This window comes from Canis lupus, chromosome 12 (genome assembly GCF_048164855.1).
Source record: "Canis lupus baileyi chromosome 12, mCanLup2.hap1, whole genome shotgun sequence".
In the NCBI taxonomy this organism is placed as follows: Eukaryota; Metazoa; Chordata; class Mammalia; order Carnivora; family Canidae; genus Canis; species Canis lupus.
The window spans coordinates 38238715-38266146 of record NC_132849.1 but is presented as its reverse complement, the minus strand read 5'-3'; the positions used below and the strand labels follow the sequence as shown (position 1 = coordinate 38266146).

General features: G+C 39.1%; 1 long non-coding RNA gene across 3 annotated transcripts in view; it reads left to right on the top strand.

Moving 5' to 3' along the window:
* Positions 1-27432, top strand: part of LOC140601529 (uncharacterized) — a 69210-nt gene continuing 41778 nt past the window's right edge. The window contains exons 1-5 of one of the 3 annotated variants that reach the window (XR_012004546.1): positions 1-183; positions 308-503; positions 5264-5434; positions 7106-7269; positions 7794-7905. This is a non-coding gene — a long non-coding RNA (uncharacterized lncRNA). Of the gene's footprint in view, positions 504-5263; positions 5435-7105; positions 7270-7793; positions 7906-27432 lie in introns of all 3 variants that reach the window. The other 2 variants (XR_012004544.1, XR_012004545.1) reach the window with 2 other exon arrangements.

The following is a 27432-nucleotide window of genomic DNA, read 5'->3' as shown; positions in this document are numbered from 1 at the left end:
AGAGAGAGAGAGAGCACAAGCATGTGCCTGCAATCGGGAGAAACAGAAGGAGAAGGAGAGACTTAAGCAGACTTCATGTTGAGTGCAAGCAACACGGGGCTCTATCCCATGACCCTGGGATTTATGGCCTGAACTGAAAGCAGGAGTCAGACACTCAACCACTCAACTGACTGTGCCACCCAGGTGCCCCACCTTACAAATTTTTGAGTGTCAAAAACTGATAAAGAACCCTTAGAAATGTTTATTCTAAATGCATTGTGGAGAGATATTTTAATAGAAGTTTTAAAATATTTTATTGTTATCCCAGAGCTGTGGATCATTGCCTGGCTTCTCTTCTACTGAAATTTTCTCTGCTATTGCTAAACCAACAACAGAATGACCTTGCGTCCTCACACCTCAGTTGTTGGCTTTGTGAGAGGAGAAGATGTGACCCAAGAATACTGTTCCCTGAGCTCTATAGCTTCACGTGAAAAGATGAGCTTGCCCAAATATTTTTCTCTGTGGTGAGTCTGGAATTGGAGAACTGGGCTACTGAGACTGAGCCATGTGACCATAGGGGTAGCAGTGAACAGGCCGTGGGGGAGGGGCTGCTGGGATATAGCATGGCCAGGGGCCTGAAGTTAGGAGGGACAGACAAGGCAACAATCCAGAGGACTTGGAGGTGTTTTCTCACCTTTATAGATAACATTGTAGCTCAGAAAGCTTGAGTGAAGTTACCAAACATGAAGAGCTAATAAAGGTATACTGTACTCACAGCTTTCTCATACTCTTTCTCTCCATATAAAAGTTAAAACATACACACACACACACACACACACACACACACAAAATTAAAACAAACATACCCCAGAAAACCAGCTTGGGCAGCACCAATGAAATAAAATTCTAGAAGAGACTAATGCTCCTTTTTTCCTTACTGAGTTTCCCAGACATTTCATCTGTATCTCCTGTCTCTGTATCTTCAATAAACTATACTTTCACCTCAAAAAAAAAAATAAAAATAAAAAAGGAAAAAAGGAAAAAAATTCTTAACAGTTTCCATTTCTCATGACCTATGATTTCTCTTTCTCTCAAAATACTTAGAGGCCATATACACATATTCTTATGGATTATCTGATTTGTGGTTTTTACAAATAGTAATTTTAAAATACCAGCTTAGTAAAATGAAAGATTAATGCTATGTTTTCTTAATTTCACTATTAGTGAGACTCCATCCGTTTCTCACCCCATTTTTTAAAAGATTTTATTTATTTATTTGAGAAGGAGAGTGCATGCACGTGTATGTGAGCATGTGTGCACCATACACACACACACACACACACACACACACACACACACACACACAGGGAGAGACAGAGGGAGAAGCAGAGTTCCTGCTGAGTAAGGAGCCTGATGTGGGTCCCGATCCCAGAACCCTGGGGTAATTTCCTGAGCTGAAGGCAGAAGCTTAGCCGACTGAGCTACCCAGGAACCCCATCTCACCCCATTTTTACCAGTAAAATTGATCTCTATAGGCTACTGTTTGCTTATAATTCTCTAGTGAGTGCAAATCTTTCTGTTTAATGAAGAAAGCACAGAAAGAGGTCGTCTTTCCCCTGCAGCTTCTGGGGGAGAGAAGCTCTCTGTGCCATAGAAAGCAAATAATCTCATTTGATAAAGCATTGGAAACATTCATGAGACTCTGAATCTTGCCTTTCTGTGCAGTAAAGAGATTTCTGTGAATATTCGTAGTAGTTGCTAACTTGTTTCCTCCTAATATAAATCTGCCCTTGGAAGCAAAATTGAAACAAAGGGACTTGTAAGATTCCAAGGTCTTTATAAATAGTGCATGTCTTGAACCTTCAAAAAGAAACATGTAATTCAGGTTGTATTTATTACTTGTTATTTATTTGCCCTGCTAATAATGTTGAAATTGGTATCTCTATAGTCCTAAAAAGAAAAAAATATTTGTAAGATGCTTTTCTCAAATGAGTGGCTCTTTCTTCCTCTGTGGATCGGGGAGTATGAATGACTGCTAGTTTCCATCACTTAAAAATGATTAATACTTTTATTTAAATCAGCAGTTGTTAGATATATGCTTATTAACTAAAATAACTCAAATGACCTTTCTGCAATTGATGTGACTTGTTTCATTAGTTTGAGGAAAAACATCAATTCATACTCTTTGTTCTCACATGCTTTGTTTGAAAAGAAGTCAAATATAATCCCACTGTGATTTTTTCTGCCCTTCCAACTGTGCAAGAACATTTGAACCAAAGCTTCAGTGGACCAAATCTTCCTTCCACACACCAGGCAGAGAATGAGGTGGGGCATCCAATCAGCCTATTAGTTGTCTGTGGCTTCAGATAGTACTGCAGAGTTCTGCTGCTGGCTTCAATGCACGCCTGATGGCCTCATGTCCATTTCTTTAGTGATGCCCTTCTTGGCATTCTTGCAAAGGCTGATGTCCCACTTCGAGGTTATATTGACATGTTGAGCCACAGCCGTTTTTTTCTGACACTGTCATAGTGGATCCACACTCAAGCCCAGTCTATACCAGGTCAGTTCCCATATTTTACCTTTTGGAGGAGCCTGGACTAGTTGCCTAGAACCCCATTCCCCCATGATTCCACTATGGGATTTCTGAAAAATTTTCCTGCCAGTGGACTATTGTCTTAGATATCGTGATCTAGCCAGGTCCTGTGGGGCTTCAAGTATCTTCTCTCCCAGGGTTCTTGGGATCCTTAGCAAAGTAGTCATCCACTCTTCCTGAGTGCTGCATACAAAGGAGCTTAGGTAGGGGAACTATACTCCCAGGATTCTGTTACATTTTGCCCCAGGACATGGCTCCAAGCCTTCCTTTATTTGCATCACTAGAACAGTTACCATTCTAGTGATAGCTCATTTAACAAGACAGTCTGCCTCTAGATAAATTGTGCCTCAATTTTGGACTCAGAAGCATCTCCATAATTTAAATTTTTTTCTCATCTGAGGCTTCAAACACCTATATAAGGCCCACTGCTGCCAATAATAGAACAACAAAGGATGGATTTGAGAGTGTGCCAAAGGAGATATGAGTTTTTGAATTCATGTTGAGGTAAAATCCATGTGGGGATCCCTGGATGGCGCAGCGGTTTAGCGCCTGCCTTTGGCCCAGGGCGCGATCCTGGATACCCAGGATCGAATCCCATGTCGGGCTCCCAGTGCATGGAGCCTGCTTCTCCCTCTGCCTCTGTCTCTGCCTCTCTCTCTCTCTCTCTCTATGACTATCATAAAAAAAAAAAAAAATCCATGTGGATTCCAAAACAAACTGGACCTCTGTCTGAAAAATGGAGGGGAGGAAAAGACTTTTTCTGTACCCTCTCATGTTTAGTGTCTGGTAGACTACAGATTAAACTGACAAAAGACAGATTAGCAGGAGAAAAATGCAGAGTTTATTCATGAGTGCAGAAGGAGGGTGCCAGAGAGGAGTAACTCAAAGGGTGTGGTTAGACTTTGGAGCTTATATACCATCTTAAATGCTGAAGGAGAGGAGAAAAAGGCAGGGGAAAACAAATGACTTCTTAGAAGGGGGAGGAGTGGGAGAAAGGGCACCTATGGAAGGTAAATGGTTTTTTAGAAAGATCAGTGGGCTCCTAGGAGAATAGATGGGAGGTAGGGTAGCCTTGAGTCTTGACTGTTGGAAAGTCGTGCCTACTTCTTGAGTTCTAGTCTCCAAGATTAGAGTTGTCCTCATGGAAGGGATTTATTATTGACAGTTAAAGTCTTTTGAGAGACTCTGCTTTCAGGAAGATGAGGGATTTCAGGAACTCAAATGCCTTCAGATCAAAATAATTTTTATGCTACAGTGGCATATTTTGGGATGGCATGTCCTGATCTTCCAAAAGAATTAAATCATTTGAGCATTATAAAGAAGAACAAACTTTTGGGCAGCTCCGGTGGCGCAGCAGTTTAGCGCCGCCTGCAGGGTGTGATCCTGGGGACGGGGGATCGAGTCCTACAACGGGCTCCCTGCATGGAGCCTGCTTCTCTCTCTGCCTGTGTCTCTGCCTCTCTCTCTCTCTCTCTCTCTCTCTGTGTCTCTCACGAATAAATAAATAAAGTCTTTTAAAAAAAAAAAGGAATAACAAACTTTAAAAATAAACAGAATAGTTTCCTGTTCCTTTTAAAGAAAATTATAATTCACTTTAAGAAAGTTTAATTTAAAAAAGAACCAAAATATCCTCTAATCTCCCCAGAAAGCCAACCATAATTAATTTTAACATCAAATATATGTTCATTCTAATGGATTTTTGGACAAAGTGTTGTGCCCAAGATTACGTGTCTGAGAAACCACCAAGGAGCCAACACCTATGCAAGCGCACGAGGGTTTATTTACAAGCTTGAGCTTGGGTCCAGGTATACCCGACACAGTGGAGCAGGGACTTGGGCCCCGAGATGGATTTCAACTTAGTTTTATGGGCTGGTCTAGGGGACCTCCAGAAGGGGTGGAGGAATTTCTCAAGTTCTGTTTACATTCTGGTATGGGGCTTTCAAGAGCATTGAGCTCTGCTCTCATTCTAATATGGGACTTTCTGCCACTGGCTTGGGCTCTGTTGTCTTTCTGATATGGGATTCCCTGCCGAGGACATTCTGCAGTTTTTCCTGTAAAGTTCAGCTCTGATTCACAGGGGCCTAAGATGGCTGTACTTGTGCTAAAGCTAAACTTGAGGTGGAATGGCCTTAATTTTTCTCGGCCTCCACAAAAGGAGATTTGTGATCTTGGAATTCCCTTTACTGTGAAACCTCAGCTTGTCACAGGAATAAATTCTTGTTAGTGGACCTTGACTGGTGTCTCTATTGGTCAATTCCATGCTGCCTCATGGCATAGGAAAGGAGAGGGTGCTGGTGGCTCACATGGCACATTGGTATAGGGAATGAGAGTGCAATCAATATGCACAATAAAATCTTGCTTTCTTTTATTTCTTTTTACTTTTTGATGTTTAGTGGGTAGTCACTAACATCTACCAACATTCTTTCCTGCTTGACAACTTTTTATCTACTTAATGGCTTACCAGATTGATTTAGTCTCTACCGAGGCTGGATGTACAATATATATCTTTTTACCTGAAAGATAATATAGAGGAAGTAGTTTCAAGTTAATTGTATGCCTGTGGACCTGAAAAAGACTAAAGATAAGTTGACTAGACCCTAATGAAGTGGGAAATATATTTGTATTTTGTTTCAGTAACTGTGAGCCCTAGAGCCTGTGAGAACCCTTGGTTTTTATTCTTTGCTACAACAGGTACTCAACAATGGCTTTGGAATAGTCTCTTTGTTCTGTGGCCAATGAAGGTTTCCTACTGATGGCAGATGGCAATTTATTTTTGAATTGGCCTGGACAAGAATACTTTTTTTCTTGGCTATGGTGATGATTTTGGGAAGATACGCCTCCGCAGAATGTTAATTCTGGCAGGTTAGATTTTTCATGTAATCCTAATTGGAAGAATCAGGAAAAATGACTGTAAATTGTCCAATAATACTTCCCATAGGGGAAAGATCTACTTGGAATTGTTGCTAATGATGTCAAGCCTCTTCTGTAGCTGATGACTGTTATAAATTCAGACTTCTCTCTTGTGCCCTATCCTGGTATATACGCTTTGAAGACCTTTCTCCCTGTGCTACCACAAAGCCCCTAAACATTCTTGCATAGCTGCTATTTTATATTTATGTTTCCTTGATGAGTCTCCTGAGCCAATAACAGCATCTGCTCCCACAGTTTGCAGGGCATTAAAGCAAGAGTCCTCTTGGTACTCTATGATCTATGACGGACACTTCTTATTGACTGCATTTTAATTCAGTTCCCTCTTCCCTGCCTCTAAGTAGAGGTGTTTTCTGCATTGACAGATAGATGCCCTCATCAGCTTTGTTCATAAGTTCATAAGAAAATTAGTTTACAGTCATGAAATAATACACTGCATTTTCATTATTCAGATTTATTTCTATCAAAGAGGAAGATTTGCTATTTGCCTGCGAAAGGCTGAATTGGTTCTGTTCTTTTAGAACACTGAATAAGACTTTGATGGTGCCTCCATGTGTGTTTATTCAATTTCAGATAAGAGGACATTTATATGTTATGTAGCTTATGCCACATAAAAAAGTTTTAGATAAAACAATTCTGTAGATCCAAGCTGTACTTTGAAATGACCATGCATTTTATAGGCATTTTATTTCTGAAGTGACATTCATAACCTCATATTAAATGACTTCTCATGAAGTTATTTCATAGCACTGAGGAAAGAAATCAGAGAATGAAATGATTTAAATATATGCATTTACCCAAATCTATCATTCATCCAAGGGCCATGGTATAGGCATAGCTATGGAGTCTTATACATAATGAAGGAATCTTAAAATATTCAACTTAGAAATTATCTTGGGGTAGTGTTGTAGACTGAATATTTGTGTCTCCTCTCCACCCCTTATTCTTATTCATATGTTGAAACCCTGACCTCCAGTGTGATGGTATGAGAAGGTAGGGCCTTTGGGAGGTAATTAGGTCACAAGGATAGAGCCCTAATGAAAGGTGTTAGTGTCCTCAGAAAAGGGGATCACAGAGTGTCCTCTTTTGCACTCTATCTGCTGTGTGAGGCTATCAGAAGACAGGAGTCAACCCAGAAGAGGCCTTTCTCTGACCATGCTGGCACCTTGATCTCAAACTTCTGGTCTCCAGAACTATGAAAAATAAGTTTCTATTGTCTATTGTCTATAAGATATCCAGTCTATGGTTCTTTGTTAAGCAGCCTGAATTGACTAGGACAAGTGGTGTATCCCTGTATTTTTAACAGAAGAGTAGTTTAGAGAACTGTCAGTAGGTTCAAAGAAAAAACACAGTGAGGAGAAAACAGGGTCTAAGAGATTTATGAAGGAGGTTAAAAAAATGCAAAGTTTATTATAAGATTTAATATCTCCTTTAAAATGTTAATGTGGGATAGAGTCTCCAAGGGACAATTATGTTATACTGTGCTTCTTGAGGTTACTTGACCACAAATTTTATTTTTTCCCAACATATCATTTTGTGGGGCTCTTGTTTAGTCAAACACATATGGGAAAGTGCTGGTAAATAAGTGGCTCCTTATTTCTTTAGTAGAAGGAAGTAGGATCCAGAAGAGAGAATTGACATTCCTAAGGTTACCCAGATGGTGAAAAGCTGTCTCAAAGCTGGAATCAAGTTCTCCATGTCTTTGTTCTTTCCATGATTCCATATGGCTCCACCTGGTTATGCTTTCCTATGTGAAGACCACTATTAGAGTAAGTCCTAAGTATTTTTTTTTTCATGACATGCTTTTTTTGCAATATACATTTAAAAAATAAATTCTATTTTTTAGAGTAGTTTTAGGTTTATAGCAAAATTGAGCAGATGGTACACTGCTATCCCATATTCCCCCTTCCCCTACACATGCATAGCCTACCCTGTTGTCACCTTTCCCCACCAGAGTCATACATTTGTTAAAATGGATGAACCTATGTTAAACACATCATTATCACTCAAAGTATTGTTTACATTGGGATTTACTTTTGGTGTTGTACATTCTATGTGTTTTGATAAATGTATAAGGACATGTATCCATTTAGTATTATACAGTATTGTTTCCCTGCCCTAATAATCCCCTGTGCTTTTCTCATTCATCCTTCCTTTCCCCTAATCCTGACAGCCACTGGTTCTTTATAGTTTTCATAGTTCTGTCTTTTCCAAGATTGTCACATAGTTGGAATTCTGTGGTATGTAATTGTAGGGGAGGAAAAACTTAATTTTTTCCCTTCTGCCCTTCTAGGTTTTCTAGCTGGGACCTATAAATTAGACTGACAGAAGACAAATTAGCAAGAAAAAAACAGGAAGAATTTTATTAATACATATATTGTGCATTAAGATGGGAATACTCAGAGGTGAGTAATTCAAAAGGATGGTTAGAACTTGGGCTTATACAGCATCTTAAAAATACGTTTTTAGAGAAATGACTAGACAAAGGAATAAGACTGAGTTTCTAGGGTAGCAAATTGTAGGCAGGCAAATGTATAGGGAAATAAATGGAAGATAAAGGCTAGTTTTAGCAAGGTTTATTATGTGGATTCCTTTGGTGCCATCTGTAGTTGTCTCCGATGGTTACCTTCTGTCTTTTCTGGTAGGGAAGAGGTAGGGATGTCTTTGTAAATTGATGTCCTGTTTTTAATCACATAAGAAAAGGGCAGAGAGCTTTTATGAATCTACTTCTACTTAATTGTTTTTAGCTCAAAATAATCCTTAGGCCAAAGTGGCATATTTTGGATGGCATATTCTGCTACCCTTCACAATTTTTTCAGACTGACTTCTTTTGCTTAGGACTATGCACTTAAAATTCTTTCGTGTCTTTTCATGGCTTGATAGCTCATCTCTTTTTAGCTCTGAATAATATTACATTATCTGAATATACCACAATTTTTAAAATCTATTCAACCTGCCGAGGGACATGTTGGTCGCTTTCAATAGATAGCATTTATGAATAAAGTTGCTACAAACATTTGCGTGCAGATTTTTGAGTAGAGGTAAGTTTTCAACTCATCTGAGTAAATGCCAAAGAGTATAATTGCTGGATTGTATGGGAAGAGTATGTTTAGTTTTGTGAGAAACTGCCAAACTGTCTTCCAAAGTGGCAATGCCACTTTGTATTTCCACCAGTAAAGAATGAGAGTTCTTGTTCCACATCCTCATTAGCATTTGGCGGTGTTTAATAGATGGATTTATCTAATAGTTGTATAGTTCCTTATAATTTTCAAGGTTGCCTTTTTTCCTAATATGGTTTTAATATTTAAATAAATTAGAAGACTTTAAGGAAAAAAAATCAACCTATTGTATTCACTTCTTCCTAATCCCCAGTCTTGTTAGCCAGAGGCAAGTACTTAACTCTCACCTTTTTCTTTTCTTTTTGCCTCCATATTTTAAAGTAACACTGTACGGTCTTAATTTATTAATTCTATACATTATTTGTTCATTTCCTATTATGAGGGATGAAGATTTAGCACTTTAATACGAAACTTTTCCTCAGCCTAATTTCATTGCTCACTTTCTCTACTTGTGTTTATTTTTTGTACACTGTTTTTTGTTTATCCTGAAATTAATAATTGCATAACTTTTTTCATTTGCTTTTATATGTACATTAAGTATATAAAAATATTTATATAAATAGATTTATATAGATATGAATAAGATATAAACACAAATATACACGTGAATAAGCAGAGAGAGAAAAGGAGAGATAGAGAAGGGAAGGAAGGAGAGAGAAAGAGTGAGAACGTCTCAATATAATTTTACACACAGACAAACTTATCAGATATTTTATCAGGACCTCTTTTTCTTTGGTGACTTTCCTTGAGCCTACAAATTTCTAGTCTCTGTCTCTCAGCCTGTTGCACATCTTCTGGGAATATTCTTTGTCACCCTTTTAGATTCATTTTATGGATACCTTGTTTCTTGGTTTATTTATTATTTTGATGAACATTTTCAACATGTCTAATATCTTAAATTTATACTCTTGTATTTGATTAATACTTAGGCTAAGTATAGACATCTAGGTAGAAGGCAATTTTCCCTCAGAATTTTAAAAACATTGCTTCCAGATTCCATTGTGGTTTTTGAGAAGTCAATAGAGTCATTCTAGTTTCTTTTTATGAATGACCCTTAATATGTTTTGTTCTTTCTGAAAACTTTTATAATCTTCTCTTTAACCTCAGTGTTCTGGAATTTCACAATAGTGTGCCTTGATTGTGGGTCTCTTCTCATTTTCTTATCTGGTTCTTGGTAGCCTTTTCCAATCTCTGGATTTATATTCTTTATGAGTGACAATATTCTCTCATTTTGTGTGTGTGTGTGTATTTGTTTAATAGTGGTGAAAGAAGGATAACATAAAAATTACCATCTTAACCATTTTTAAAGTGTATTGTTCAGGCCATCAACTGATTGGATGAGGCCCACTCACACTTTGGAGGGTAATCTGCTTTATTCAAAGTCTACTGATTTAATTGTTAATCTTATCTAAAAAATACCCTCACAACAACATAGAAACTGATGTTTGATCAAATATCTGGGCACCATGCCTAGTTAAGTGGACATATAAAATTAATCATTACTGCCATATAAATAGAATGATACAGCATTTGTCCTTTTGTGACTTGCCTATTTTACTTAGCCTAATGTTATCAAGGTTCTTCCATGTTGGGACATGGAAGAATTTCCTTCCTTTTTAAGGCTCAGTAATATTCCATGGTATGTAAATACCACTTCTTGTTTATCTTCCATCTCTCTATGGACATTTGGTTTGCTTCCACCTGTTAGCTATTGAAAATAATGCTACCATGAACCTGGATGTACAAATATCTCTCCAAGTGCTTTCAGTGCTTTGGATGTATATACCCAGAAGTGGTATTTCTGAATCACATGACTCTCACTTGTTTTTCATTTTGAAATCCTATTAGTTGATCTTAAAGTTCTTAGATTGATTCTCTAGTTTTCTTAATTGTTTTTCTTCTCCTACATGACTTTCCTTTTTATTCTACTTTTTGGAAGTTTTCCTTTGTATGGTTTTCAACTCATTTCCCTTTCCAATTTTCTTCTCTTCCTCCCTTCCTTCCTCCCTTCCTTCCTTGCCTCTCTCCCTCCCTCCCTCTTTCCCTTCCAATCCTCCCTCTCTTTACTTCTTGGACTTCAACTATATCTCTTATGTTGAACAAGCTTTGCTTTGGAGTTAAATTCTGGAGCAGTTTATTTTTGTCTTATTTTCTTTCTTTGCCCCTGAATGAAATTTAATGCCATAATTTTTCTCATATTTTCAGATAGCCAAAGGTGCCTTCCAGTTGTGTGTCATAGTTAAATACTTAATCTTGACTTAAAATTAAATCTTATTTTCTTCAGTTTAGGCTGCTAGGGATAGGAAGTATGAATCAGAAAAAGCCTGCTTCTTTTCTCTTTATACATGACACTTTTACTCCTTCTGTCCCCTCATTCTATCCCCTCATTCTAATCACAGTTACTCATCTCTGTCCCCTCCAGGGTAGGAATCCTGCAATTAGAAAGAAATGGAATCAGAAATCTGTCTATAAGGACTACAGAGCCAAGATGTGTGGTTTCTTATATTAGTCATTATTCTCTAAACTAGTTAATACATTTTACAACCTCATTAACAGAAATAAAATGGTAGTATTTAATGCAGTCATAATACATCATTTCAGTTATGTTGAAGCATCTTCTGAGAGCCCTTCCATAATATCCTACTTGTCTCCAACAGGGTGACTTCATCCTCATCCCATACCCAGGCTATATTAGCATCATCTGTTTGCTTGTCTGTTTCCATCTCAAACAATAAGCCCCTTGAGGGGCCTCATTATTTCTCCAGTGCCCAGATCATGGTGTTATTCAATATATTTCTATCAAATTGAACAGACAGATTTTAAATGGTAAAATAACAAAGATTCAGCAAGAATCCCCCTAAATGAAGGGTGATGCCAGAAGAGAGGCTATTTGTTTATTTGGCATCTCCCATCCCTGATTATGACCTTTGGTCCTCTCCTTTCTCCTGCTTCAGTGAGTATAAGAGGGGGCTAACATTTTTTTCTCTTGTTAGCTCAGGACCACAGCCACGCAGCAGGTGTTAGACAACAGTGCCAAGAACATTTTCCTCCTAATAAGGAAATTCTGGTTATAATGATCATGCTCAGATACCTAAAGGATTGGTGGAACCTGACCTCCAGATACCCAGGGAATCACCATATCGTGAAAAAAATCAGTCTGAAAAAAAAAGATAATGAGATAGGCTTGTTTGTAAATATTTGGTTCACCTTTCTGAGAGACATATCTTTAAGCTATAAAAGTGTACAGTATGTTTTATGGGTTTTATCTTCCTTCCTAGCTCTATAAAATCAGAGTTTTATTGGTGTGAGCCCTCTGTGTGAAATAAATGACAGATAAGCAGATGATCATTTTATTTCATGGTTGAGACAAAATGTGCTGGGCTTTATTGCACCTAATCCCCCACTGGAAGAAGAGTTTTAAAGTGCATAGTAGTTAATTCTGTTTGGCAGATATGAGCTGTAAACATGTTTTCATCTGCTTTCTCTCCTTATTAAATTAGAAATTTTCAGTGATTATAGGTTTTTACTTCTCTTGTGGGGAACTTGGAAGTCATTTTTTGTATCTATTTTTCAGGTGTAATGGTGATGTCCCAGAGTGACCTAGGATATAATATTAATTAGTTTCAGCATATTACTGCCATTGGTATAGATGGTGTTTTTGGCTTAGAATCCAAAGATTAGCCATATTCATCATTGTGAAAGCAGTGATTCCTGATCACCCCAACCAGAAAAGTGCTCTTCCACATTGGTACTAATCTGTTACTCTTTGTCTGTGCTTAGTAAATAAAATTCCTTTTACCTGTAAGGCCTGTATAATGACATGGCTGACTCTCACCCTCTTTATCTTTTCTATTCCTGAAGGTAGCAATGCTTAATCTTCACTACTATGGGGAAGAAAATTGGTTTTATTTTTCATACTAAGTCTAACAGGTTATTTTTGATTTTGTGGAGCATTAAGCTTAAAAAGTGATGAGGCCACATCCAAACTCAATATGAAGCAGTGCTACACTTGGATAGAGATGCCTCCCCAGGTTCGGTTGTGGGATCCTGGTTATAGCTTATGTTATTAAATTGCATAAATGTTGGGGGAGAGAAGTTGGAGACCACCCCCAAATTCATGAATTGTAGGACAGATGACGTTTCACAGGAGCACTGTGAATCCAAACAATACCCATTAGGCATGTAGTCTCCTCTCTCCCTTGTGAACTTCTCTAAGCTACTTTCCCAGTCAAAGCACTCACTCAGAGTGAATAAACATACAACCATGCAGGAACACCTTATGTCAAAAATGCTCAAGAGAAGAAGAGGTTTACATTCAATGGATCTCTTATGGCAAGAGCCTCTACTCCATTCCAGACCACTGGGCAGTCCAGTGGACACAGGCTACCAAAAGGTCTGGCCCTGGCTTTCAGGTTTTTGTGCCTGAAAGAGAGAAGGAGGGAAGGAAGGGAGAAAGAGACAGAGAGGCAGGGATGCTTTGCAAAAGCAGGAGGATTAAAGTTACAATCTCACTTGTGAGTTTTTTCTTTGTTTCAGTAGTTTTCATTTTGATGTTTTAGGGAAGCATGGGTCATTTATTGGGTATCTGTCTGATGGAGAAATCCAATACAGATTTGACCTGTCTTTTCTAGTTTCATAAACATTTGCTCATAGGCAGACAATTTAGTTTATGTGCTGGTTCATGATCCTACCTTTCATCATTTTATATTTCAGTGAATAGCTTGTGGTTTTCCATTATCTTCCTGGTCTTTATGCTCATTTTGATTCCTTTCCTTAGAATGCCCTCTTTCCTCTGTCTGTTCTTCAAGCCATTCCTTCTGAGTCTTCACAGTCTGTTACACCTCTGTTAGCATGTGAAACCTTAGCTCAGACATTGCCTTATCCAAGATGTCTTCCTTTGTTCACACTGTGGCACATGTTAGTTGCTTCCACATAACCTCCCTTCTTTCCATTGATCAACATGCTGGTTACTTTTAGCATCAGGGTTGGTTGAGTTTCTTCCTGGACCCAGGGGTTGAATCTTTATTGATTTAAGCCAGTGTAATAATAATTTTATTCCTCTTACCAGTGACTGTTTTAGAAATAAGTAATGCAATTCTGATTACCAACATAGGAAAGAAAGTCTGATTGTAGCTTCTGGGAAAGTATATTTCACTTTTAAAAAGGAAAGCGTATCTCACTTTTAAGAAGGATGTATCCTACAGATGGGTCTTGTTTTAAGAGGTTAGCTGATGCATGTAAAGATGAGAAGCAGATAATAAATTACTCTGCATAAAATAGAAAGGCAGGGGTTGTGAGGAGGTTGAAGGGTAGAGGAGAAGGAAGAGAACAAAGATGTAGTTGGTGACTGGTGGGACTAACACAGATATTTAAGGCAGTTTTGTAGTGAAAGACAGTGAAATGTTTTACCATATGATGTAAAGCCACCTTATAGCCTTTTCCAAGAAATCATTAAGTATTTTTCATCACCCTGGTTGTGGGGAAGGGGTTGATCTCTTTTGGGAACAGTGAGTCCTGATTCAGAAGCCCAGGTGTGCCTGAGAAGAGGGACTGCTTCCAGGCAGGCAGTCTTCTGGGGCCTTAGTGGTATACCTTTCCTGCTTCTAAAGGGAAACTGAGGAAAAGGAAAGACAAACTGAGAGTTGTGCATATGTGTGTGTGTGTGTGTGTGTGTGTGTGTGTGTGTATGTATTTTAAACGGAAATTATTCACTATAGTAGAGCCAAGGAGAGAGGAAGGTGAAGACAAAGTGTCAAGGAGCAATACAGGAGAAATTCCCAGAGCAAATCATTTCATATTTCATTGAGCTGCTCTAGGAAACCTGAGAATTTACTGTGAAGGAAGTTTCTGGTGTTGTTCCAAGACCTACATCTATTTCTGGGATCTTTAGTGATTTCATTGGCTTCTCATTTTCAGTTTTTTGTTTTCACCATGATTTCTAAGGACCTATTGTAGGGGCTCCTGGCTGGCTTGATTGATAGAGCATGAGACTCTTGATCTTGGTGTTATGAGTTTGACCCCATGTTGGATGTGGAGATTACTTTAAAAAAAAACTTAATATATGCATACATACATACATACTTAACCTGTACTTCAGCAACAGGTGTCTGCCCCATAGCCCCTGGATGAGCCCTGCAGCTCCATCAAGAAAGGAAGACAGCAGCATGAAGACCAGTTCTGCATCTCTTAGGTAGCTCTCCTGCAGCCCCATTTAGTATCAGTGGCTTCCATTTTATGGTTGAGAACTGGGTGCCTCACCGAGCCCTGGCTTCAGGGGGTATGAGAAAGTATGCATTTTAGCTGTCCAGCCTCTTTGGCAACAGAGGATACAGGAGAGTAAGGATTCACTGTCTAAAATTAGGAAAGTTCAACACAGAAGTTTGAAGCCTCAGAATTTAGAGAAACCAGACATAAAGGAGAGGGGTGTGGGAAAAAGCTGAAGAGGGGGCATTGTTGGAAATGCATATAGTGAGCACTCAAAGTGCCAAGGCTCCCACCACCACCTCCACAAGGTAGTTTAGTCTCTGGAGACCTTGTATGGAACAGTGTGAAGACCACGTGAGGCCTGCATTCTGATTTGTGGCACACTCATTCCCTTCTTCTTACCCTGGAACTGGGTGGATGTATCCTGGAAAGGACATGAAGGATTCTTCCTTGGGGAAATTAAGAGTCCTTGAGGAAAGATTATAGACACTGACATTTGGATTTTAATCTCTCCATTGCTTCTACCACTGGACAAAAATCTACCTCTGGGCAAAAATCCTCTACCTCTGGGCAAAAAAATCACTGCTCCAAACCTGGGAGTAAGGATAGTTGCCTTCTCTTACAGTGATGTCTCTGCTTTATGTGTTGAATACTGGGTGGGGCAGTAGCCTGGTCTGCTTGGGTTTGCCTTTTCTGACATGGAACTACAGCTCTTTGAGTGGGGGAGGGCAATGGGGACCCAGTATTCCTGGCCTGCTGTGTTTGGGTAGAGCCTTTACCATGTGGGTGTGGGCTAGGTGGAGGAAGGTAGCCCTCAACCCCTTAGCTGTACTTACCTAAAATTAAGCCTCTGTCACAGGGAGCTGGGGGCTGGGGGTTGGGGAGCAGGCAATGCTGGCAGCATGGCCTTCCTGCACAGATACTCTACCTTGACTGGGAACTGGGGAGACAGAGAGCCCTATATTTTTGGCCATATTCACCCAAAGGGGAACTTTTCCTCATCCTGAATTGGGGAATCAAGGAGGGAGTGTGACCAGGCAGCAAGAATACAAGAGCATGGGATGCCTGGGTGGCTCAGTGGCTGGGAAGCTGCCTTTGGCTCAGGGCATGATCCTAGGGTCCCTAGGTTGAGTCCCGAGTTGGGCTCCCTGCAAGGAGCCTGCTTCTCCCTCTGCCTGTGTCTCTGCCTCTCTTTCTGTCTCTCATGAATAAATAAAATCTTAAAAAAAAAAAAAAAGAGTCTAAGAGCACCTGGCTCCAGTACTCTCAAACAAACCAGGTTCAGCCACTCACCACAGACAAAATCTGAAGACTGAGAGATGAGTGGTGGTGAGTCAGGAAAGGAATTTGTTTCAGTGAGGCCAACACGGGGAAGGCCATGGACTAGTGTCTCAAAAGCTGTCTCAGAAGTACTAAAAATACTTCTAGGTTTCTACAAGGACAGTGTGGGACAAAGGTTGATGGGTACATGTGTTGGGCAGTAAAAGTAAAGGTCAGGTCTGTCATGGTCTTGGGGTCAATCATGCGAGGTCTTGCTGGTATTGGGGCAGTTGTTACTGCTTGAGGGAGTAGTTTCCAATCCTCTAGGTCTTTTACCTGAGTTAAGACATATGCTGGAAAGAAGAACGAAGTCTGAGGTCAAAATGGAGGTTAAGGTGACAACTGGGTCCTCTTTTAGGAGCAAGTCAGGGTTTAAGTGTCATAGATGCTTACTGTTCTTATGAGGATTTAGTTGATTTTTGAATAAATCTTTCTTAATTTGCTGTATGCCCTTTGGGCAATTTTAAGAGACTTTAAATAGCTATATTTTTGTAATTTTCATAAGTTATGTAGAAGTGGAATAGAGGCAGTTTATTTTTATGTAGGAGACATAGAACTCTGAACCTGCGGTCCTCTGCCTCCCTCCAGTCTTGGAAGTCATTGGGCAACTGGTATAGATGAGTCAGAGTTCAGCTACTTACTTAATGGATCCAATTCCAGTGTTTGGAGGGAGATTTTCCCTTTACACCACCAAGCAATGCTCTGGATACCAACTGGGTGTCCTACAATTCAACTTAATTGTGACACTGATACAAGGCAGGCTGAGCTCCAGTGATACAGTTTTGGAATATAGGCGAGGTTTGATGGGGTGTGGTCTGGAGCTGATAGCCAAGAAAGAATTCTTGAGACATTTTTGTTGTAAAATGGTTGTTTTATTAAAGCATGGGGACAGGACCTGTGGGCAGAAAGAGCTGCTGCACAATGGTTGTGAGAGGTGACTGATTATATTTTGGAGTTGGGGATAAGGAAAAAGGGAGATTTTCAAAAGAATTTTTTTATGCTAAAGAGGACATATTGGATATTGGAAGTCTTGCCATTGTCACGGTTGTTTTTCCCTCTAATAAAGCATTAACATTAAGATGGTTGGGAGTTTCCTTCTGGAGGTTAGGTTATTGATAAGAATGCTTTTTTCTTGTAAATCACTAAGACATTTTGTAAACTGAGGGAGACTCATGTCTACAGGACTATAATCTCTGTAAGTTAACTATTTGTTTTTCCTTTTCCTTAGCTTTAGAGTAGCCAGGAGTACCTGAGGAATGTTACACATATTTCACCAGGGGTGGGAGAGTGGTTTGTGGGGTGTTAGCTTGTGCTTTGTCCTCAGCTTGCCTTCTGCTCCTTCATCACCAGAGCCCAGGGGAGCATCTCACAGGACCAGCCAAGAGGGTCCTTGGCTTCATGCAGGTTAGAAATCAAACATGAGCCAGAGAAAGTAAAAACAGAGTTTTCCAAATAGCATAAATGACAAGTAGAGAATAGAGTATCTGGGAGACTTGGGAAAGGAGAATGAGTCTTGTCATTGCTTGGAGTTAGGGGTTTATAGTGTAGAAAGGTCTAGGGTAAAGTTCCTAGGAGTCCAGGGGTTTATATTGCAGAAGGGTCTAGGGTACATGTTCCTAGGAATCCAGAATAGGGTCTAATCAAAGGTGAGTGTCAGGTGAACAAAAGGTGGTAAACCATAGATTGCTGAAAGTTGGGGTATTGATGCCAGTGAAGCAGGAGAGCTAGGTTCTTGTCTCATGGAGTTGAAGAATGAATCTTGCAGACAAAGGAGAGTGAGTAAAGTGAAAGAAGTTTATTAAGTGAGGATACAGAGAAAGCTCTCAGGAGTGAGAGGGGTCCTGACAGGGATGCCATTGAGGGCTTTCTTGACTGGCCTTTTGTGGAAAACCTGACTAGAGAGTTGATGGACTTGAGATTATTTGTGCCATCTTGACTGAATGACATATGACTGTTTTGAGTCTCAGTGATTACTTGATAGCCGTCAAAAGAAGATATTCCCTAGTACTTTGGAACCAGAGGGGCAGACTTATTTCCTTATCTATGTTTTTATTGCCTTATCTTGTTGCATCTCAGTGTCCTTGGAATTTCTGGGAGCCTGACCTTGGGACCTCTTGGTGTCCTTGGGATTTATGGGAGTCCAGAGATTTGTGGGAGCCTGACTCTGGGCTTTTCCCTTACCTTTCCTTGCCTAGCCCCATTTGGTTTGAAGCTCATGTTCAGAATCTGGCTCTTCTTGGATGTTATTAGGTGTTTGGGGCTTAGGACCAAACTCAAAGAATGAATACTTTTCTTGCCCCCATCCCCCCCCCCCCTTTTTAAAATCTTCTTGCTTCCCTCTTGAAGTGGGAACATAGCTTCTCTGGTTTATTCAGAGGCAAAAGAAAGAACACGAGTAAATGAGGCCTAACAGCAAAAACACCAGAGACGGAACCTTTCTAAAATGGAGTCCCTTCCACTCCCTCACTTCAACACTATCTACCGGGAAGTGGTATTTGATTCAGGCCCACAAGATTGCCCTCCACTTCACAGGCCAAATCCTAAGCCTAGGGGATTACCTGTGCTTCTTACTGGCTGCCATCAGAGGTTCCCCTGACCCTTTTCCTTGGGTTGGATTCATTTGTTAGAATGGCTCACAGAACTCAAATATTTCACTAACTATATCACCCATTCATTGTATAGAAGGATATATAGGAACAGTTAGGTAGAAAAGATGCATAGGGCAAGGTACGGAGAAGGGCAAGGACCTTCCATGCCCTCTCCAGGCGCATTACTCTCCCCAAATTGCCAATATTCACCAATCTGGAAGCTCTCTGAAGTTATTTCTTTTGAGTTTTTACGGAGGCTTCATTACATATTCATGATTGATTAAATCATTGGCCATGGTGATTGGTTTAACATCTGCCCTTTTCCCCTGCCTGGAGGTAGGTGGTGGGTGGGACTGAAAAATTCCAATTCTGTAATCACAGGATTAGCTCCCCTTGCCAGGAGTGCAGTAACCAGACTTTGGGGCTTTCCAAGTCACCTCATTAACATAAAAGACACCTGTACTCTTCTCATCACACAGGGAATTCCAAGGATTTGAAGGAGCTTGGTACCAGAAATAGGGATGAAGACCAAATATATATTTCTTATATGTATATATTTCTATTTCTTCTCTCACTCTTTTACTAGCTAACAATAACTTTGTCTTTGCTTACGTAGTCCCCTCTATTCACAAAACTAAACAGGCCAAAAGTGGAGTCATTTGCTCCCAGGACAGCAAACCAAGACTTAATTGCAGTTTCAAACCCTCCGAGAGTGGAATTTTAAACCAATCTGTCTGGAATTTCCTGGTCTGCACTTGATAAGACCCCCTGCTGGAAGGTAACTTTGCCGGAAATAATCTTTTATTTTCTTTTGTTAATTACCTTCTTGTCCTGCCTGTTTCTACCTATAAAATCCTTCCATTTTGGACAACTTCTGGGAACTTCTTTTTACTTGCTAGGTGGGATGCTTCCTGATTCATGAATTGTTGAATAAAGCTAATTAAGTCTTTAAATTTACTCAGTTGAATTTTGTTTTCTAACAGTCTCTAAGGAGAGTTCTGTCTTTGTCAGCCCAATTCCAGGCTTTTAAAATTACCTAGGATTGGGAAGACTGATGAGAAATGCAAGATGAGAAAAGACTTAAGTGGAGACACTAAGATCTGGGTGGGAGCAGAAGAATGAAGGTATGGGGTAGGACACACCTAGGTAGTAGGAGTGGAGAAGAGAGGGGAATGGGGCATGAAAGATTTAGGGAGGAGGGGAAATGAGATTTAAGAAGTTTTGATCTAAAGTTATGGATGAATTTTCTATTATGTTCCCTAAGACGTACAAGAAGAGTTTGTATTACTGTTTTAATTCCCTTTCGCTGATGGGCCATAGTCCTCTATATGCTAATCTATGCAAAGATTGATCCATGAAGAGCCCTTATTTTTATTATATTTTAACAAACAAATATTAAATATACCTCTCTCCTTGGTTTATTAGATTTCTTCTAGGAGCATTTACTATGAAGGATGCTGATCTTTATATTAGACTCAGGACGAATGGGAAAGAATCAAACTCTCTGAAAAGCATCCGATTTACCTTTGATTCTTTTTCTCATTAAAAAGATAGAAAACCTAAGTATTTCCATTTGATTTACAAATTCATTTTCGTAGTTATATAGTGTTTTCTTTTCATTAACAGCTGTTAAAACCCAAGGTTCTGAAATACCATTCCAGCTAATAGAATTCTAATCAAAAGGGTATGAAATGTCATAATACCCATCTTCCTCAAAAGAATAGATGTCATCTAAGGAGTAAATAAATCATCGAGGTTTTTCCTATATTATGTCACTGGCTGGTGAGGAGGTTGGTGGGGAAAGGGTAACTGCTATGAAAAACTCTTCCTACTTTATTACTTACATAACTGAAGATGATGTTGTTTTAAAGAAGTAGGAGTGTGGGAGAACAGTGAGGGAAATGCCTGTGGGACACCTAGGTGGATGTTTGATGGGCAGGTAAATACATAGATTGAGGCCTTGGGAATGTTGAGTGGATGATATTGACTTTCAAGTCAGTAATGTAATGATAGAGATCATATACAGGGAAAGAAATATGATGATCAAAGGAGAAAGTGAACCTATGGTAGAGGAGTACACTGGGCAGGAGACACAAGAAGTGTGGAATATGGAGAAAGGAACAGGAACTCTTTCAGGAACTCTGGGAGGGAAGAAGTTCTAGGGAGAGAAAATGGGCAATAGTATCTAATTCTTGTTGTGCCCAAAATTGCAAATCCGAGAAACCACCAAGGAGCTGACACCAATGCAAGCGCACGAGGGTTTATTAGCAAGCTCGAGCTTGGGTCCAAGTATACCTGACACAGCAGAGCAGGGACTTGGACCCTGAAGTGGGTTACAGCTGGGTTTTTTATAGGCTGGTCTAGGGGATTTTCAGAAGGGGTGGAGGAATTTCTCAAGTTCTGTTTACATTCTGATATGGGGCTTTCAAGGGCATTGAACTCTGTTCTCATTCTTCTTTTTTTTTCTGTTCTCATTCTAATATGGGACTTTCTACCACGGAAGTGGGCTCTGTTGTTTTTCTGATATGGGATTCTCTGCTGAGGGCAATTCTGAGCTCTGTTGTCTTTCTGATATGGGATTCCCTGCCGAGGACATTGAGGACATTCTGCAGTTTTTCCCTGTGAAGTTCAGCTCTTATTCACAGGGGCCTAAGATGGCTGTACTTGTGCTAATGCTAAACTTTAGGTGGGATGACCTTAATTTTTCTCGGCCTCCACAATTCTGAGGCATGGTTAATAAAACAACACTGAAACTGAAAAGTACTGTGGCCATTCAAACCTTGATTGAGTGTTGAGTGAATGGATTTGGTGGCCAAGAGGTTATTGGTCATGTTTGTGGGCAGTGGAGGGGGTGGTAGCTTGCTATAGGGTGAGGTATGAATTGGAGGCAAGGAACCTGACAGATGGAATGTAACCTACTCCTTTAAAACTTGAAGGAAAAGGAAGGGAAAGCTAGACCATCAGCTCATCTACTGGAATTTGAGCTCTAAGGGAAAGGGTTAACGTCTTTTCATTTTTTAGTGAAAAGTGAGTTCCCCACACTCAGTATATTTTGACCTAGTAAATAAGGACTGAATAAATCTGTTAGAGAAAAGGAAAGCTGAGGGATTAGGGCATTGAGGGTATAGGCAGGAGAGCAGTTTAAATGATTTAGTCTGACCTGCTCCTTCTTTTCTCATTTCTCCAGATTCAAACCCTTGCTTGGTTCTACTATGCTTAACAGACACCTATAGGTTATCAGGCCATTGGTTTTGGCCAGACTGTTGTTTGTACCCATTACTGATGGTTTAAAAATCATTCACGGTACATGTTGAGAGTACCGTGATTTACCCTTTCAATATGTATGCATTTTGATCACTTGGAAGTCTAAGAGAAATTCTCAATGAAAGGATTACTTCCTAGAACCTCCCCCTGCCTTATCTGACCCTCACCATAAAATAATCAGCTCCACTGAATTCCTCAGTCACTTCAACCATCAGTTCCACTGGCTCTCCACATTTAACCAAATTGTTTCCTATTTAAATTACATTTGGTTGGTCTTAAATCGGAGGTTCTCAACTCTGACTGCACATTAAAGTCACACGGAGAGATTTTAAAAAATATGGATGCCCAGGTTATATCTAAAACTAATTAAATCCAGAATCTCTCAGTGTAATGCCTTGGTACTGGTATTACTTAAAGCTCCCTCAGAGATTCTGATGTGTAGTTAAGATTGAGAACCAATTTTCAAAACCCTCGTGGGGGTCCCAGAGCTAGGCAAATGGATTGAGCTGGCTATGTCCAATTGTCAGGCAGGAGCACCCCTTAGTAGGGAGGATGAGCTTGCCTTTTTTTATTAAGAGCAGAGGCAACACTCTCAGATGCAATTGTTATATTGATCTCAAGTTGATAGACTGCTTAGAATAAGCTGAGCTCCTGGGACAAGGTGTTCTTGCCTGAATAGACCTTTGACTCTATTGGATTTCTTCTGCCTTCTGGACAATTCTTACACTGCACAGCAGTGTTCTAGGGTGATGCTATTCAAGCTTGAAACATTTTTTTTTTTAGAACAATATTTCCAGATGAATTTCCATGCAGAAACTGAATATAAAAATGGATAAAAGTATAGTTTCTCTAGTTAAGTATAGTTTCCCATCCTGGCTGTTACTTCCTCCTGAGTTGCTCTGAGGCACTTCTGCTAACCTTAGGGTTTCTAGGAGCTCAGATTGGAAATTACCACTATAGGGTGATAGCAGCAATATCAGTAAAGAGCCAAAGACAACATTAGACAGAGTGTTTGCCCAATAGAATGACAAATCACTCTCATTGATAGTCGAGGCTGGGGATGCCAACATGCTTAGTGAGAATGCTAAGTGTAGAAGAAGCATCCAAGAAAAGAATTCAGCGCAAGAAAAACATAGGAAAGTAACCAGAATAGTGGGAAGATTAAAAAATCACATCATGGGAGAAATTGTTGAAAGAACAGGCAGTGTTAGGCCTGGCTAGAAAAAAAATGTGATTACTCTTCCAATATTTTTAGGACTGTCACATGCCAGTAGGTATGAAGCAGTTCTGTGTGGCTGCAGAAAGTAGAACATGCACCATTGGGTGGGAGGAAGCTTCCAGAAAAAGCTTTTGGTTCAATTTAAGAAGTTAGTTTTTAATATTATAATGAGTCACCTCAGGAATGACCAAGTTCCTAATCTCTAGAGATATTGAGCCATTGACTAGATGACAAAGTCACTTATTTACTCCATCCTTTTCTCCCTTTCTCACATACCAGATTTGAAGACTCACATTAATTTAAGTAAAACTATAGTTTTTATCATATAAAATTAAAATTTGAGTACCTACTATATGCTACATGAGTGATTGATTCTACATGAGTGATTCCTAACTGCAGTGTTGACAGTAAGATGTATCACAATTAGCTATGAAATGTGTCATAAGAATTAATTTCTATTAACAAATCAACAAATTACTGAAGCTTGCAAATGATTTGCTTTAAAATGAATGACAAATTAGAATAGATTCAATGTTGTATGGACCTCCTGGTCACCTCCATTCTTCTATATTCTGGTAATGCATATTTGAGTTAAGAGTTGTGGGTTATTAGCTAAAGTGTCTAAAGTTAATTATAATGTATGTCATACCAAATTTAAGTTACAATCTAGAGTTAAGTCATCAATACTGATCTACCATGAAAAAGTGTGGTGCAATAAGAATTATTGTATTCTTGTGTGTTGCCTCTGACACCATTTGTTTTACTTTCCTGGAAATAGTTTTGTGTTAAGAGCCCCATGGCGAGGGGGCACCTGGGTGGCTCAGTGGTTGAGCATCTTGCCTTTGGCTTGGGGCATGATCCCAGGATCCTGGGATCGAGTCCCTCATCGGGCTCCCTGCAGGGTGCCTGCCTCTTCCTCTGCCTGTGTCTCTGTCTTTCTCATGAATAAATAAATAAAAGCTTAAAAAAAAAAAAAAGAAAAAGAAAGCCCCATGGAGATGTGTCCTCATGTGAATGTCATTTGTTTTAGTATTCATGTTAGATGAAATCTATAGGGCCCCTACATCTGCCACAGTGGAAAGAGTAGCTAAATTGACAGAGCTTTGGAATTGGACATGCCTCCATGTGATGCCAGCAGTGCCATTTCTAACTCTGCCACCTTGGACAGGCCACTTAACCTCCCTGAGCATCGGCTTCCTTACCCATAAAAAATAGGGATTAACTTCCTTACAGGGTTACCTGGAGGTTGAGAGATAAGGAATGTACATATTAAGTTTTTTTTTTTTTTTAAAAGAATAGATTCTGAGCAAATGATAGCTGTTGTTATTATTGACAGCATCTGAATAGAACTGGAGATAACATCCTTTTCAACTGCATTAAGATTTCCTCTAGGAAGATTAGAGTGTATTCTTGGTTCTTTGGAAAAAGTAATTACATAGGAAATGCTTATTTTTTGAGCTATTTCATGAAAAACTGAATAGGTTTTTGTTTTGTTTGGTCATTTGTTTATTTTTTTGTGAGGCTTTACTATTTCAAAACAAAACCTGCATTTGAATACTGACTATATTGCTGTAACTGTCAAGAAATTATCAGTAAGACATAGAGCTGCAGAAAACATTCTTTTGATTTTTTTTTTCTTAGACATCATTTTTATCCTCAGTTATATGCGGAGCAGTGGCTGGCTGTGTTTAGGTCTTGTTGGTGAGACTTGTAAATAATTAAAGGGCTTTGTAAAGATGTGACTATTCTTACATGGGCTAAATTTATGTATTTCTGTTAAATGTAACTGACATGAGCAGACCTCACTAGACTGTGATTACAAGGTGGGAGATATGTTAATATTCACTTGACCACAGCTCTGAACTATATCCAACCCCCTTCTACCTAGCAACAGGGCCAGATGAGGGTGAGGCAAGAATGCCCTTTTACAAATCAAAGATTTCAGTAGTTAGAAATTAGGACCATATAGCTGACACAGAGAATAAGTTGATGTATTAATAGAGCAAGAAGTGTTTTTGGAACTCTGCGGAGAATTATTCGAGAGCCACAGGCTGATCTGAGGATCACAAAGCTTTTCAATTGCTAAATATTTTCAGAGCCCATTTAGAGGAGGTCCAAGTGGCATCTGGTAATTCTCTGTCTATTGTCATCATCATCATTATTATTATTTATCCATCATCTCCTTGCCTGTCAGTGTTACCTCATTAATTCAACCTATATGTCAGGGCATTATCTGGCCTCAGCTGTGCTGTTTAAAAAGAGATTTATTCAGAAAACTGGCCATCCTACCAATGTAATGTTAGAGATAAAATCTAAATCTTTTTATTGCCTATGGAATCATATTAAAATTTATTATTCATTAAGGGGAATTTGGAAGTTATTCTGTTGAAGTGTCATTTCTGTGAAAGGCCGTCCTCTGGTGATTGAATAAAAAGCTTTTGGAGTAAGTGTTCACACAGAACATCCTACATGGAGTGGTTAGGGATCCTTCTTTGCACCCCATCAGTAAGCTGAAGTGGTGGTCATAAAAAAAAATGAGGGCCTGTGACAAAGAACTGTCTATGGTCTATTGTGTGAATGATTTATAAATAATAGATGATGTTTATAATGCTGCTGTCAGGTCAAAGACACTGGTAACCACAGTAGTGAAGAAGATTGCCTGGGGGACATGGTCATTACTCAGGATATGATTGCTTTATTCTTTGATTTAATAATTCATTTTGCAGAAAATCAGCCATGTTATACTACCCTAGAGATTGTGCCTTGGATATATCACAACTGATTTTACAGGACAGTTGTAGATGATGAAAAATCAGTAGTGATCAGAAATTTTTAATAAAGTGAGGTTCAGCAATTGGGACTCATATGCGTCTGTCTTCCTTAGACCTACATCTACAGGTACAAATGTAGCACTTTACTTCAAAGGAAAGATGAAATTATACCTATATTATGTCATACAGTAAGCCTCTGAACTTAGGTCAAAATGAGATTCGAAGTGCTATTATAGTCTACTTAGAAAAACTTATAAAGAAACTGACACCAGAAGATAGGCAGTATGTCAAAAGCTGTACATAGAAGAAAATTCATAGTATCAATTGTGTGGGAAAATTAAAATGAATAAATTAAATATTCAAGCAGTTGTAACTTGTGGAAAGTAGGATAATATATTAATAAAGAGAAAGTAAAAATGTATTGCCTGAAATAGTTTAGGACTTGATTCATTTCACAAATGCTAATCTTTTGCTTCCTGTTTCCTATTCCATTTGAAAATACATCAGCAGGAGTGCCAAATGACTATCTTCAAAGGGATGACTTGACTTTTGGAAGGAGCCATATATGCTTTGATTTGAGACTTAAATAAAATGGGTGATCTGTCTTAACGATTCAGAATTCATTGTTAAAAAAGAGGTGAGGGCACTTGATGGGATGAGCACTGGGTGTTATGCTATATGTTGGCAAATTGAACTCCAATAAAAAATATATACAAAAAAAAAATTCAGTCTTTCCCTCAAATGGGAGTTATAATCTAGGGATCTTATGGGAATTTTACATAATCTATACAAATGTGAATTAGAGGGATCCCTGGGTGGCACAGCCGTTTGGCACCTGCCTTTGGCCCAGGGCGCGATCCTGGAGACCCAGGATTGAATCCCACATCGGGCTCCCGGTGCATGGAGTCTGCTTCTCCCTCTGCCTGTGTCTCTGCCTCTCTCTCTCTCTCTGTGACTATCATAAATAAATAAATAAATAAATAAATAAATAAATAAATAAATAAATAAATAAAAATGTGAATTAGAAAAAAAAATAAGCATTTCTGAGAAAAGTGATATATGTCTGTATGTAAAAATTCAAAACACACATTGCCACAAGTATGTATCTGCATGCCTTAGGCCATAAGAGATTTGTTGTTTAGGGATAGAGCATAGATTTTTGATATAACATCGATGAGTTACTTGAAAGCTGTAACTTTTAACTATTGTTTTTCTCTTTAATTGAGAAAAAAAACAAAAGAATTCTCAAAAAAAAAAAAAAAAGAAGTGAGAAAGGATATTTCTTTAAATCCTGAACAATGGAGCCAGCTGAAGGAACAGATTTCTGACATTGATGATGCCGTAAGAAAACTGTAAAATTAGAGCCATATAAAACCTGTACTGTTCTAGTTGTTTTAATCTGTCTTTTTACATTGGCTTTTGTTTTCTAAACGTTGTTTTCTAAGCT